The sequence below is a fragment of the Amblyomma maculatum genome, chromosome 1 (assembly GCF_055883805.1).
Source record: "Amblyomma maculatum isolate TAMU_Amacu chromosome 1, ASM5588380v1, whole genome shotgun sequence".
Classification (NCBI taxonomy): Eukaryota; Metazoa; Arthropoda; class Arachnida; order Ixodida; family Ixodidae; genus Amblyomma; species Amblyomma maculatum.
The window spans coordinates 488,582,930-488,597,670 of NC_139344.1; positions in this window are offsets into that span (position 1 = coordinate 488,582,930).

Genomic DNA, 14,741 nt, shown 5'->3' on the forward strand with positions numbered 1-14,741 from the left:
AAAATCACTTCGCAGATGTCTTTACAGTCAGATGCAGCATCAAGCTCGTGAGTGTGCTCTTTTTGGCACACACTATTACGGAACGCCGGCGAGGCCCTTCAGACGCGAGCGCAATGTCGTGGCGCGCTCAATCTGAAGTCTTTATTCCTGCGTAAAACGACGAATTATAGACGGCTCTACGAGATGCAAAATCGCTTCGCAGATGTCTTGTTTACTTTCAGATGCAGCATAAAGCTCTTGCGTGTGCTCAGTTTGGCTTAAACTATTACGGAACGCCTGCGAGGCCCTGCAAACCCGAGCGCAATGTCGTGGCGCACTCAACCCGAAGTATTTATTCCTGCGTAAAACGACGAGTTATAGACGACTCGACGAATGCAAAATCACTTCCCAGATGTCTTCTTTACATTCAAATGTAGCATCAAGCTCCTGCGTGTGCTCAGTTTGGCTTAAACTATTACGGAACGCCTGCGAGGCCCTGCAGACGCGAGCGCAATGTCGTGGCGCGCTCAACCCGAAGTCTTCATACCTGCGTAAAACGACGAGTTATAGACGACTCTAAGAGATGCAAAATCCCTTCGCAGACGTCATCTTTACACTCTGATGCAGTATCATGCTCGTGCGTGTGCTCAGTTCGGCTTAAACTATTACGGAACGCCTGCGAGGCCCTGCAGGCGCGAGCGCAATGTCGTGGCGCGCTCAACCCGAAGTATTTATTCCTGCGTAAAACGACGAGTTATAGACGACTGTACGAGATGCAAAATCACTTCGCAGCTGTCGTCTTTATATTCAGATGCAGCATAAAGCTCATGCGTGCGCTCAGTTTGGCTTACACTATTACGGAACGCCTGCGAGGCCCTGCAGACTCGAGCGCAATGTCATGGCGCGCTCAATCTGAAGTCCTCATTCCTGAGTAAAACGACGAGTTATAGACGACTCTACGAGATGCAAAATCACTTCGCAGATGTCTTTACAGTCAGATGCAGCATCAAGCTCGTGAGTGTGCTCATTTTGGCACACACTATTACGGAACGCCGGCGAGGCCCTTCAGACGCGAGCGCAATGTCGTGGCGCGCTCAATCTGAAGTCTTTATTCCTGCGTAAAACGACGAATTATAGACGGCTCTACGAGATGCAAAATCGCTTCGCAGATGTCTTGTTTACATTCAGATGCAGCATAAAGCTCTTGCGTGTGCTCAGTTTGGCTTAAACTATTACGGAACGCCTGCGAGGCCCTGCAAACCCGAGCGCAATGTCGCGGCGCACTCAACCCGAAGTATTTATTCCTGCGTAAAACGACGAGTTATAGACGACTCGACGAATGCAAAATCACTTCCCAGATGTCTACTTTACATTCAAATGTAGCATCAAGCTCCTGCGTGTGCTCAGTTTGGCTTAAACTATTACGGAGCGCCTGCGAGGCCTTGCAGGAGCGAGCGAAATGTGGCGCGCTCAACCCGAAGTATTTATTCCTGCGTAAAACGACGAGATATAGACGACTCTACGAGATGCAACATCAATTCGCAGATGTCTTCTTTACACTCAGATGCAGTAACAAGCTCGTGCGTGTGCTCAGTTTGGCTTAAACTATTACGGAACGCCTGCGAGGCCCTGCAGACTCGAGCGCAATGTCATGGCGCGCTCAATCTGAAGTCTTCATTCCTGAGTAAAACGACGAGTTATAGATGACTCTACGAGATGCAAAATCACTTCGCAGATGTCGTCTTTCCAATCAGATGCAGCATCAAGCTTGTGCTTGTGCTCAGTTTGGCTTACACTATTACAGAACGCCTGCGAGGCACTGCAGACGCGAGCGCAATGTCGTGGCGCGCTCAATCTGAAGTCTTCATTCCTGCGTAAAACGACGAATTATAGACGGCTCTACGAGATGCAAATTCGCTACGCAGATGTCTTCTTTACATTCAGATGCAGCATAAAGCTCGTGCGAGTGCTCAGTTTGGCTTAAACTATTACGGAACGCCTGCGAGGCCCTGCAGACGCGAGCGCAATGTCGTGGCGCGCTCAATCTGAAGTACTCATTCCTGAGTAAAACGACGAGTTATAGACGGCTCTACGAGATGCAAAATCACTTCGCAGATGTCTTCTTTACATTCAGATGCAGCATCAAGCTTGTGCGTCCGCTCAGTTTGGCTTAAACTATTACGGAACGGCTGCGAGGTCCTGCAGACGCGAGCACAATGTCGTGGAGCGCTCAATCTGAAGTCTTCAGTCCTTCGTAAAACGACGAGTTATAAACGGCTCTACGAGATGCAAAATCACTTCACAGATGTCTTCTTTGCATTCAGATGCAGCATAAAGCTCGTGCGTGCGCTCAGTTTCGCTTCAACTATTACGGAACGCCTGCGAGGCCCTGCAGACGCGAGCTCAATGTCGTGGCGCCCTCAACCCGAAGTATTTATTCCTGCGTAAAACGACGAGATATAGACGACTCTACGAGATGCAACATCAATTCGCAGATGTCTTCATTACACTCAGATGCAGTATCAAGCTCGTGCGTGTGCTCAGTTTGGCTTAAAATATTACGGAACGCATGCGAGGACCAGCAGATGCGAGAGCAATGTCGTGGCGCGCTCAACCCGAAGTCTTCATTCCTGCGTAAAACGACGAGTTATAGACGACTGTACGACATGCAAAATCACTTCGCAGCTGTCGTCTTTATATTCAGATGCAGCATAAAGCTCATGCGTGCGCTCAGTTTGGCTTACACTATTTCGGAACGCCTGCGAGGCCCTGCAGACGCGAGCGCAATGTCGTGGCGCGCTCAATCTGAAGTCCTCATTCCTGAGTAAAACGACGAGTTATAGACGACTCTACGAGATGCAAAATCACTTCGCAGATGTCTTTACAGTCAGATGCAGCATCAAGCTCGTGTGTGTGCTCAGTTTGGCTCACACTATTACGGAACGCCGGCGAGGCCCTGCAGACGCGAGCGCAATGTCGTGGTGCGCTCAATCTGAAGTATTCATTCCTGAGTAAAACGACGAGTTATAGACGGCTCTACGAGATGCAAAATCACTTCGCAGATGTCATCTTTACACTCTGATGCAGTATCAAGCTCGTGCGTGTGCTCAGTTTGGCTTAAACTATTACGGAGCGCCTGCGAGGCCTTGCAGGCGCGAGCGAAATGTCGTGGCGCGCTCAACCCGATAGTATTTATTCCCGCGTAAAACGACGAGATATAGACGACTCTACGAGATGCAACATCAAATCGCAGATGTCTTCTTTACACTCAGATGCAGTAACAAGCTCGTGCGTGTGCTCAGTTTGGCTTAAACTATTACGGAACGCCTGCGAGGCCCTGCAGACTCGAGCGCAATGTCATGGCGCGCTCAATCTGAAGTCTTTATTCCTGACTAAAATGACGAGTTATAGACGACTCTACTAATGCAAAATCACTTCGCAGATATCCTCTTTACATTCAGATGCAGCATCAAGCTCGTGCGTGTGCTCAGTTTGGCTTACACAATTACGGAACGCCCGCGAGGCCCTGCAGATGCGAGCGCATGTCGTGGCGCGCTCAATCTGAAGTCTTCATTCCTGAGTAAAACGACGAGTTATAGATGACTCTACGAGATGCAAAATCACTTCGCAGATGTCGTCTTTACAATCAGAAGCAGCATCAAGCTGGTGCGTGTGCTCAGTTTGGCTTACACTATTACAGAACGCCTGCGAGACACTGCAGACGCGAGCGCAATGTCGTGGCGCGCTCAATCTGAAGTCTTCATTCCTGCGTAAAACGACGAATTATAGACGGCTCTACGAGATGCAAAATCGCTTCGCAGATGTCTTCTTTACATTCAGATGCAGCATAAAGCTCGTGCGAGTGCTCAGTTTGGCTTAAACTATTACGGAACGCCTGCGAGGCCCTGCAGACGCGAGCGCAATGTCGTTGCGCGCTCAACCTGAAGTATTCATTCCTGAGTAAAACGACGAGTTATAAACGGCTCTACGAGATACAAAATCACTTCGCAGATGTCTTCTTTACATTCAGATGCAGCATCAAGCTCGTGCGAGTGCTCAGTTTGGCTTAAACTATTACGGAACGCCTGTGAGGCCCTGCAGAAGCGAGCGCAAGGTCGTGGAGCACTCAATCTGAAGTCTTCATTCCTGTGTAAAACGACGAGTTATAGACGGCTCTACGAGATACAAAATCACTTCGCAGATGTCTTCTTTACATTCACATGCAGCATCAAGCTCGTGCGTGTGCTCAGTTTGGCTTAAACTATTACGGAACGCCTGCGAGGCCCTGCAGACGCGAGCGCAATGTCGTGGCGCGCTCAACCCGAAGTCTTCATACCTGCGTAAAACGACGAGTTATAGACGACTCTACGAGATGCAAAATCCCTTCGCAGACGTCATCGTTACACTCTGATGCAGTATCAAGCTTGTGCGTGTGCTCAGTTTGGCTTAAACAATTACGGAACGCCTGCGAGGCCTTGCAGGCGCGAGCGCAATGTCGTGGCGCGCTCGACCCGAAGTATTTATTCCTGCGTAAAACGACGAGATATAAATGACTCTACGAGATGCAACGTCAATTCGCAGATGTCTTCTTTACACTCAGATGCAGTAACAAGCTCGTGCGTGTGCTCACTTTGGCTTAAACTATTACGGAACGGCTGCGAGGCCCTGCAGACGGAGAGCGCAATGTCGTGGCGCGCTCAATCTGAAGTCTTCATACCTGACTAAAACGACGAGTTATAGACGACTCTACTAATGCAAAATCACTTCGCAGATGTCCTCTTTACATTCAGATGCAGCATTAAGCTCGTGCGTGTGCTCAGTTTGGCTTACACTATTACGGAACGCCTGCGAGGCCTTGCAGACGCGAGCGCATGTCGTGGCGCGCTCAATCTGAAGTATTTATTCCTGCGTAAAACGACGAGATATAAATGACTCTACGAGATGCAACGTCAATTCGCAGATGTCTTCTTTACACTCAGATGCAGTAACAAGCTCGTGCGTGTGCTCACTTTGGCTTAAACTATTACGGAACGGCTGCGAGGCCCTGCAGACGGAGAGCGCAATGTCGTGGCGCGCTCAATCTGAAGTCTTCATTCCTGCGTAAAACGACGAATTATAGACGGCTTTACGAGATGCAAAATCGCTTCGCAGATGTCTTCTTTCCATTCAGATGCAGCATAAAGCTCGTGCGAGTGCTCAGTTTGGCTCAAACTATTACGGAACGCCTGCGAGGCCCTGCAGACGCGAGCGCAATGTCGTGGCGCGCTCAATCTGAAGTACTCATTCCTGAGTAAAACGACGAGTTATAGACGGCTCTACGAGATACAAAATCACTTCGCAGATGTCTTCTTTCCATTCAGATGCAGCATAAAGCTCGTGCGAGTGCTCAGTTTGGCTTAAACTATTACGGAACGCCTGCGAGGCCCTGCAGACGCGAGCGCAATGTCGTGGTGCGCTCAATCTGAAGTATTCATTCCTGAGTAAAACGACGAGTTATAGACGGCTCTACGAGATACAAAATCATTTCGATGATGTCTTCTTTACATTCAGATGCAGCATCAAGCTCGTGCGAGTGCTCAGTTTGGCTTAAACTATTACGGAATGCCTGTGAGGCCCTGCAGAAGCGAGCGCAAGGTCGTGGAGCACTCAATCTGAAGTCTTCATTCCTGCTTAAAACGACGAGTTATAGACGGCTCTACGAGATGCAAAATCACTTCACAGATGTCTTCTTTGCATTCAGATGCAGCATAAAGCTCGTGCGTGTGCTCAGTTTCGCTTCAACTATTACGGAACGCCTGCGAGGCCCTGCAGACGCGAGCTCAATGTCGTGGCGCCCTCAACCCGAAGTATTTATTCCTGTGTAAAACGACGAGTTATAGACGGCTCTACGAGATACAAAATCACTTCGCAGATGTCTTCTTTACATTCACATGCAGCATCAAGCTCGTGCGTGTGCTCAGTTTGGCTTAAACTATTACGGAACGCCTGCGAGGCCCTGCAGACGCGAGCGCAATGTCGTGGCGCGCTCAACCCGAAGTCTTCATACCTGCGTAAAACGACGAGTTATAGACGACTCTACGAGATGCAAAATCCCTTCGCAGACGTCATCGTTACACTCTGATGCAGTATCAAGCTTGTGCGTGTGCTCAGTTTGGCTTAAACAATTACGGAACGCCTGCGAGGCCTTGCAGGCGCGAGCGCAATGTCGTGGCGCACTCGACCCGAAGTATTTATTCCTGCGTAAAACGACGAGTTATAGACGACTCTACTAATGCAAAATCACTTCGCAGATGTCCTCTTTACATTCAGATGCAGCATCAAGCTCGTGCGTGTGCTCAGTTTGGCTTACACTATTACGGAACGCCCGCGAGGCCCTGCAGACGCGAGCGCATGTCGTGGCGCGCTCAATCTGAAGTCTTCATTCCTGAGTAAAACGACGAGTTATAGATGACTCTACGAGATGCAAAATCACTTCGCAGATGTCGTCTTTACAATCAGATGCAGCATCAAGCTCGTGCGTGTGCTCAGTTTGGCTTACACTATTACAGAACGCCTGCGAGGCACTGCAGACGCGAGCGCAATGTCGTGGCGCGCTCAATCTGAAGTCTTCATTCCTGCGTAAAACGACGAATTATAGACGGCTCTACGAGATGCAAAATCGCTTCGCAGATGTCTTCTTTACATTCAGATGCAGCATAAAGCTCGTGCGAGTGCTCAGTTTGGCTTAAACTATTACGGAACGCCTGCGAGGCCCTGCAGACGCAAGCGCAATGTCGTGGCGCGCTCAATCTGAAGTACTCATTCCTGAGTAAAACGACGAGTTATAGACGGCTCTACGAGATACAAAATCACTTCGCAGATGTCTTCTTTACATTCAGATGCAGCATCAAGCTCGTGCGAGTGCTCAGTTTGGCCTAAACTATTACGGAACGCCTGTGAGGCCCTGCAGAAGCGAGCGCAAGGTCGTGGAGCACTCAATCTAAAGTCTTCATTCCTGCTCAAAACGACGAGTTATAGACGGCTCTACGAGATGCAAAATCACTTCGCAGATGTCTTCTTTACATTCAGAGGCAGCATCAAGCTTGTGCGTCCGCTCAGTTTGGCTTAAACTATTACGGAACGGCTGCGAGGTCCTGCAGACGCGAGCACAATGTCGTGGAGCACTCAATCTGAAGTCTTCAGTCCTTCGTAAAACGACGAGTTATAAACGGCTCTACGAGATGCAAAATCACTTCACAGATGTCTTCTTTGCATTCAGATGCAGCATAAAGCTCGTGCGTGCGCTCAGTTTCGCTTCAACTATTACGGAACGCCTGCGAGGCCCTGCAGACGCGAGCTCAATGTCGTGGCGCCCTCAACCCGAAGTATTTATTCCTGTGTAAAACGACCAGTTATAGACGGCTCTACGAGATACAAAATCACTTCGCAGATGTCTTTTTTACATTCACATGCAGCATCAAGCTCGTGCGTGTGCTCAGTTTGGCTTAAACTATTACGGAACGCCTGCGAGGCCCTGCAGACGCGAGCGCAATGTCGTGGCGCGCTCAACCCGAAGTCTTCATACCTGCGTAAAACGACGAGTTATAGACGACTCTACGAGATGCAAAATCCCTTCGCAGACGTCATCTTTACACTCTGATGCAGTATCAAGCTCGTGCGTGTGCTCAGTTTGGCTTAAACAATTACGGAACGCCTGCGAGGCCTTGCAGGCGCGAGCGCAATGTCGTGGCGCACTCGACCCGAAGTATTTATTCCTGCGTAAAATGACGAGATATAGACGACTCTACGAGATGCAACGTCAATTCGCAGATGTCTTCTTTACACTCAGATGCAGTAACAAGCTCGTGCGTGTGCTCAGTTTGGCTTAAACTATTACGGAACGGCTGCGATGCCCTGCAGACGGAGAGCGCAATGTCGTGGCGCGCTCAATCTGAAGTCTTCATACCTGACTAAAACGACGAGTTATAGACGACTCTACTAATGCAAAATCACTTCGCAGATGTCCTCTTTACATTCAGATGCAGCATCAAGCTCGTGCGTGTGCTCAGTTTGGCTTACACTATTACGGAACGCCTGCGAGGCCCTGCAGGCACGAGCGCAATGTCGTGGCGCGCTCAACCCGAAGTATTTATACCTGCGTAAAACGACAAGATATAGACGACTCTACGAGATGCAACATCAATTCGCAGATGTCTTCATTACACTCAGATGCAGTATCAATCTCGTGCGTGTGCTCAGTTTGGCTTAAAATATTACGGAACGCATGCGAGGACCAGCAGACGCGAGAGCAATGTCGTGGCGCGCTCAACCCGAAGTCCTCATTCCTGAGTAAAACGACGAGTTATAGACGACTCTACGAGATGCAAAATCACTTCGCAGATGTCTTTACAGTCAGATGCAGCATCAAGCTCGTGTGTGTGCTCAGTTTGGCTCACACTATTACGGAACGCCGGCGAGGCCCTGCAGACGCGAGCGCAATGTCGTGGCGCGCTCAATCTGAAGTATTCATTCCTGAGTAAAACGACGAGTTATAGACGGCTCTACGAGATGCAAAATCACTTCGCAGATGTCATCTTTACACTCTGATGCAGTATCAAGCTCGTGCGTGTGCTCAGTTTGGCTTAAACTATTACGGAGCGCCTGCGAGGCCTTGCAGGCGCGAGCGAAATGTCGTGGCGCGCTCAACCCGATAGTATTTATTCCCGCGTAAAACGACGAGATATAGACGACTCTACGAGATGCAACATCAATTCGCAGATGTCTTCTTTACACTCAGATGCAGTAACAAGCTCGTGCGTGTGCTCAGTTTAGTTTAAACTATTACGGAACGCCTGCGAGGCCCTGCAGACTCGAGCGCAATGTCATGGCGCGCTCAATCTGAAGTCTTTATTCCTGACTAAAACGACGAGCTATAGACGACTCTACTAATGCAAAATCACTTCGCAGATATCCTCTTTACATTCAGATGCAGCATCAAGCTCGTGCGTGTGCTCAGTTTGGCTTACACTATTACGGAACGCCCGCGAGGCCCTGCAGACGCGAGCGCATGTCGTGGCGCGCTCAATCTGAAGTCTTCATTCCTGAGAAAAACGACGAGTTATAGATGACTCTACGAGATGCAAAATCACTTCGCAGATGTCGTCTTTACAATCAGATGCAGCATCAAGCTCGTGCGTGTGCTCAGTTTGGCTTACACTATTACAGAACACCTGCGAGGCACTGCAGACGCGAGCGCAATGTCGTGGCGCGCTCAATCTGAAGTCTTCATTCCTGCGTAAAACGACGAATTATAGACGGCTCTACGAGATGCAAAATCGCTTCGCAGATGTCTTCTTTACATTCAGATGCAGCATAAAGCTCGTGCGAGTGCTCAGTTCGGCTTAAACTATTACGGAACGCCTGCGAGGCCCTGCAGACGCGAGCGCAATGTCGTGGCGCGCTCAATCTGAAGTATTCATTCCTGAGTAAAACGACGAGTTATAGACGGCTCTACGAGATACAAAATCACTTCGCAGATGTCTTCTTTACATTCAGATGCAGCATCAAGCTCGTGCGAGTGCTCAGTTTGGCTTAAACTATTACGGAACGCCTGTGCGGCCCTGCAGAAGCGAGCGCAAGGTCGTGGAGCACTCAATCTGAAGTCTTCATTCCTGCTTAAAACGACGAGTTATAGACGACTCTACGAGATGCAAAATCACTTCACAGATGTCTTCTTTGCATTCAGATGCAGCATAAAGCTCGTGCGTGTGCTCAGTTTCGCTTCAACTATTACGGAACGCCTGCGAGGCCCTGCAGACGCGAGCTCAATGTCGTGGCGCCCTCGACCCGAAGTATTTATTCCTGTGTAAAACGACGAGTTATAGACGGCTCTACGAGATACAAAATCACTTCGCAGATGTTTTCTTTACATTCACATGCAGCATCAAGCTCGTGCGTGTGCTCAGTTTGGCTTAAACTATTACGGAACGCCTGCGAGGCCCTGCAGACGCGAGCGCAATGTCGTGGCGCGCTCAACCCGAAGTCTTCATACCTGCGTAAAACGACGAGTTATAGACGACTCTACAAGATGCAAAATCCCTTCGCAGACGTCATCGTTACACTCTGATGCAGTATCAAGCTTGTGCGTGTGCTCAGTTTGGCTTAAACAATTACGGAACGCCTGCGAGGCCTTGCAGGCGCGAGCGCAATGTCGTGGCGCGCTCGACCCGAAGTGTTTATTCCTGCGTAAACGACGAGATATAGACGACTCTACGAGATGCAACGTCAATTCGCAGATGTCTTCTTTACACTCAGATGCAGTAACAAGCTCGTGCGTGTGCTCAGTTTGGCTTAAACTATTACGGAACGGCTGCGAGGCCCTGCAGACGGAGAGCGCAATGTCGTGGCGCGCTCAATCTGAAGTCTTCATACCTGACTAAAACGACGAGTTATAGACGACTCTACTAATGCAAAATCACTTCGCAGATGTCCTCTTTACATTCAGATGCAGCATCAAGCTCGTGCGTGTGCTCAGTTTGGCTTACACTATTACGGAACGCCCGCGAGGCCCTGCAGACGCGAGCGCATGTCGTGGTGCGCTCAATCTAAAGTCTTCATTCCTGAGTAAAACGACGAGTTATAGACGACTCTACGAGATGCAAAATCACTTCGCAGATGTCTCTACAGTCAGATGCAGCATGAAGCTCGTGTGTGTGCTCAGTTTGGCTCACACTATTACGGAACGCCGGCGAGGCCCTGCAGACGCGAGCGCAATGTCGTGGCGCGCTGAATCTGAAGACTTCATACCTGCGTAAAACGATGAGTTATAGACGACTCTACGAGATGCAAAATCACTTCGCAGATGTCTTCTTTACATTCAGATGCAGCATCAAGCTCGTGCGTGTTCTAAGTTTTGCTTACACTATTGCGGAACTCCTGCGAGGCCCTGCAGACGCGAGCGCCGTGGCGCGCTCAATCTAAAGTCTTCATTCCTGACTAAAACGACGAGTTATAGACGACTCTACGAGATGCAAAATCACTTTGCAGATGTCGTCTTTACATTCAGATGCTGCATCAAGCTCGTGCGTGTGCTCAGTTTGGCTTACACCATTACGGAACGCCGGCGAGGCACTGCAGACGCGAGCGCCATGTCGTGGCGCGCTCAATCTGAAGTCTTCATTCCTGCGTAAAACAACGAATTATAGACGGCTTTACGAGATGCAAAATCGCTTCGCAGATGTCTTCTTTACATTCAGATGCAGCATAAAGCTTGTGCGTGTGCTCAGTTTGGCTTAAACTATTACGGAACGCCTGCGAGGCCCTGCAGACCCGAGCGCAATGTCGTGGCGCGCACAATCTGAAGTCTTCATTCCTGAGTAAAACGACGAGTTATAGACGACTCTACGAGATGCAAAATCACTTCGCAGATGTCTTTACAGTCAGATACAGCATAAAGCTTGTGCGTGTGCTCAGTTTGGCTTAAACTATTACGGAACGCCTGCGAGGCCCTGCAGGCACGAGCGCAATGTCGTGGCGCGCTCAACCCGAAGTATTTATACCTGCGTAAAACGACAAGATATAGACGACTCTACGAGATGCAACATCAATTCGCAGATGTCTTCATTACACTCAGATGCAGTATCAAGCTCGTGCGTGTGCTCAGTTTGGCTTAAAATATTACGAAACGCATGCGAGGACCAGCAGACGCGAGAGCAATGTCGTGGCGCGCTCAACCCGAAGTCTTCATTCCTGCGTAAAACGACGAGTTATAGACGACTGTACGACATGCAAAATCACTTCGCAGCTGTCGTCTTTATATTCAGATGCAGCATAAAGCTCATGCGTGCGCTCAGTTTGGCTTACACTATTACGGAACGCCTGCGAGGCCCTGCAGACGCGAGCGCAATGTCGTGGCGCGCTCAATCTGAAGTCCTCATTCCTGAGTAAAACGACGAGTTATAGACGACTCTACGAGATGCAAAATCACTTCGCAGATGTCTTTACAGTCAGATGCAGCATCAAGCTCGTGTGTGTGCTCAGTTTGGCTCACACTATTACGGAACGCCGGCGAGGCCCTGCAGACGCGAGCGTAATGTCGTGGCGCGCTCAATCTGAAGTATTCATTCCTGAGTAAAACGACGAGTTATAGACGGCTCTACGAGATGCAAAATCACTTCGCAGATGTCATCTTTACACTCTGATGCAGTATCAAGCTCGTGCGTGTGCTCAGTTTGGCTTAAACTATTACGGAGCGCCTGCGAGGCCTTGCAGGCGCGAGCGAAATGTCGTGGCGCGCTCAACCCGATAGTATTTATTCCCGCGTAAAACGACGAGATATAGACGACTCTACAAGATGCAACATCAATTCGCAGATGTCTTCTTTACACTCAGATGCAGTAACAAGCTCGTGCGTGTGCTCAGTTTGGCTTAAACTATTACGGAACGCCTGCGAGGCCCTGCAGACTCGAGCGCAATGTCATGGTGCGCTCAATCTGGTCTTTATTCCTGACTAAAACGACGAGCTATAGACAACTCTACTAATGCAAAATCACTTCGCAGATATCCTCTTTACATTCAGATGCAGCATCAAGATCGTGCGTGTGCTCTGTTTGGCTTACACTATTACGGAACGCCCGCGAGGCCCTGCAGACGCGAGCGCAATGTCGTGGCGCGCTCAATCTGAAGTCTTCATTCCTGCGTAAAACGACGAATTATAGATGACTCTACGAGATGCAAAATCACTTCGCTGATGTCGTCTTTACAATCAGATGCAGCATAAAGCTCGTGCGTGTGCTCAGTTTGGCTTACACTATTACAGAACGCCTGCGAGGCACTGCAGACGCGAGCGCAATGTCGTGGCGCGCTCAATCTGAAGTCTTCATTCCTGCGTAAAACGACGAATTATAGACGGCTCTACAAGATGCAAAATCGCTTCGCAGATGTCTTCTTTACATTCAGATGCAGCATAAAGCTCGTGCGAGTGCTCAGTTTGGCTTAAACTATTACGGAACGCCTGTGCGGCCCTGCAGAAGCGAGCGCAAGGTCGTGGAGCACTCAATCTCAAGTCTTCATTCCTGCTCAAAACGACGAGTTATAGACGACTCTACGAGATGCAAAATCACTTCACAGATGTCTTCTTTGCATTCAGATGCAGCATAAAGCTCGTGCGTGTGCTCAGTTTCGCTTCAACTATTACGGAATGCCTGCGAGGCCCTGCAGACGCGAGCTCAATGTCGTGGCGCCCTCAACCCGAAGTATTTATTCCTGTGTAAAACGACGAGTTATAGACGGCTCTACGAGATACAAAATCACTTCGCAGATGTCTTCTTTACATTCACATGCAGCATCAAGCTCGTGCGTGTGCTCAGTTTGGCTTAAACTATTACGGAACGCCTGCGAGGCCCTGCAGACGCGAGCGCAATGTCGTGGCGCGCTCAACCCGAAGTCTTCATACCTGCGTAAAACGACGAGTTATAGACGACTCTACGAAATGCAAAATCCCTTCGCAGACGTCATCGTTACACTCTGATGCAGTATCAAGCTTGTGCGTGTGCTCAGTTTGGCTTAAACAATTACGGAACGCCTGCGAGGCCTTGCAGGCGCGAGCGCAATGTCGTGGCGCGCTCGACCCGAAGTGTTTATTCCTGCGTAAACGACGAGATATAGACGACTCTACGAGATGCAACGTCAATTCGCAGATGTCTTCTTTACACTCTGATGCAGTAACAAGCTCGTGCGTGTGCTCAGTTTGGCTTAAACTATTACGGAACGGCTGCGAGGCCCTGCAGACGGAGAGCGCAATGTCGTGGCGCGCTCAATCTGAAGTCTTCATACCTGACTAAAACGACGAGTTATAGACGACTCTACTAATGCAAAATCACTTCGCAGATGTCCTCTTTACATTCAGATGCAGCATCAAGCTCGTGCGCGTGCTCAGTTTGGCTTACACTATTACGGAACGCCCGCGAGGCCCTGCAGACGCGAGCGCATGTCGTGGCGCGCTCAATCTAAAGTCTTCATTCCTGAGTAAAACGACGAGTTATAGACGACTCTACGAGATGCAAAATCACTTCGCAGATGTCTCTACAGTCAGATGCAGCATCAAGCTCGTGTGTGTGCTCAGTTTGGCTCACACTATTACGGAACGCCGGCGAGGCCTTGCAGACGCGAGCGCAATGTCGTGGCGCGCTCAATCTAGTCTTCATTCCTGAGTAAAACGACGAGTTATAGACTTCTCTACGAGATGCAAAATCACTTTGCAGATGTCTTTACATTCAGATGCAGCATCAAGCTCGTCCGTGTGCTCAGTTTGGCTTAAACTATTACGGAACGCCCGGGAGGCCCTGCAGGCGCGAGCGCAAGGTCGTGGAGCGCTCAATCTGAAGTCTTCATTCCTGCTTAAAACGACGAGTTATAGACGGCTCTACGAGATGCAAAATCACTTCGCAGATGTCTTCTTTGCATTCAGATGCAGCATAAAGCTCGTGCGTGTGCTCAGTTTCAGTTAAACTATTGCGGAACTCCTGCGAGGCCCTGCAGACACGAGCGCAATGTCGTGGCGCGCTCAATCTGAGGTCTTCATTCCTGCGTGAAACGACGAGTTATAGACGACTCTACGAGATGCAAAATCACTTCGGAGATGTCTTTACAGTCAGATACAGCATCAAGCTCGTGTGTGTGCTCAGTTTGGCTCACACTATTACGGAACGCCGGCGAGGCCTTGCAGACGCGAGCGCAATGTCGTGGCGCGCTCAATCTGAAGTCGTCATTCCTGAGTAAAACGA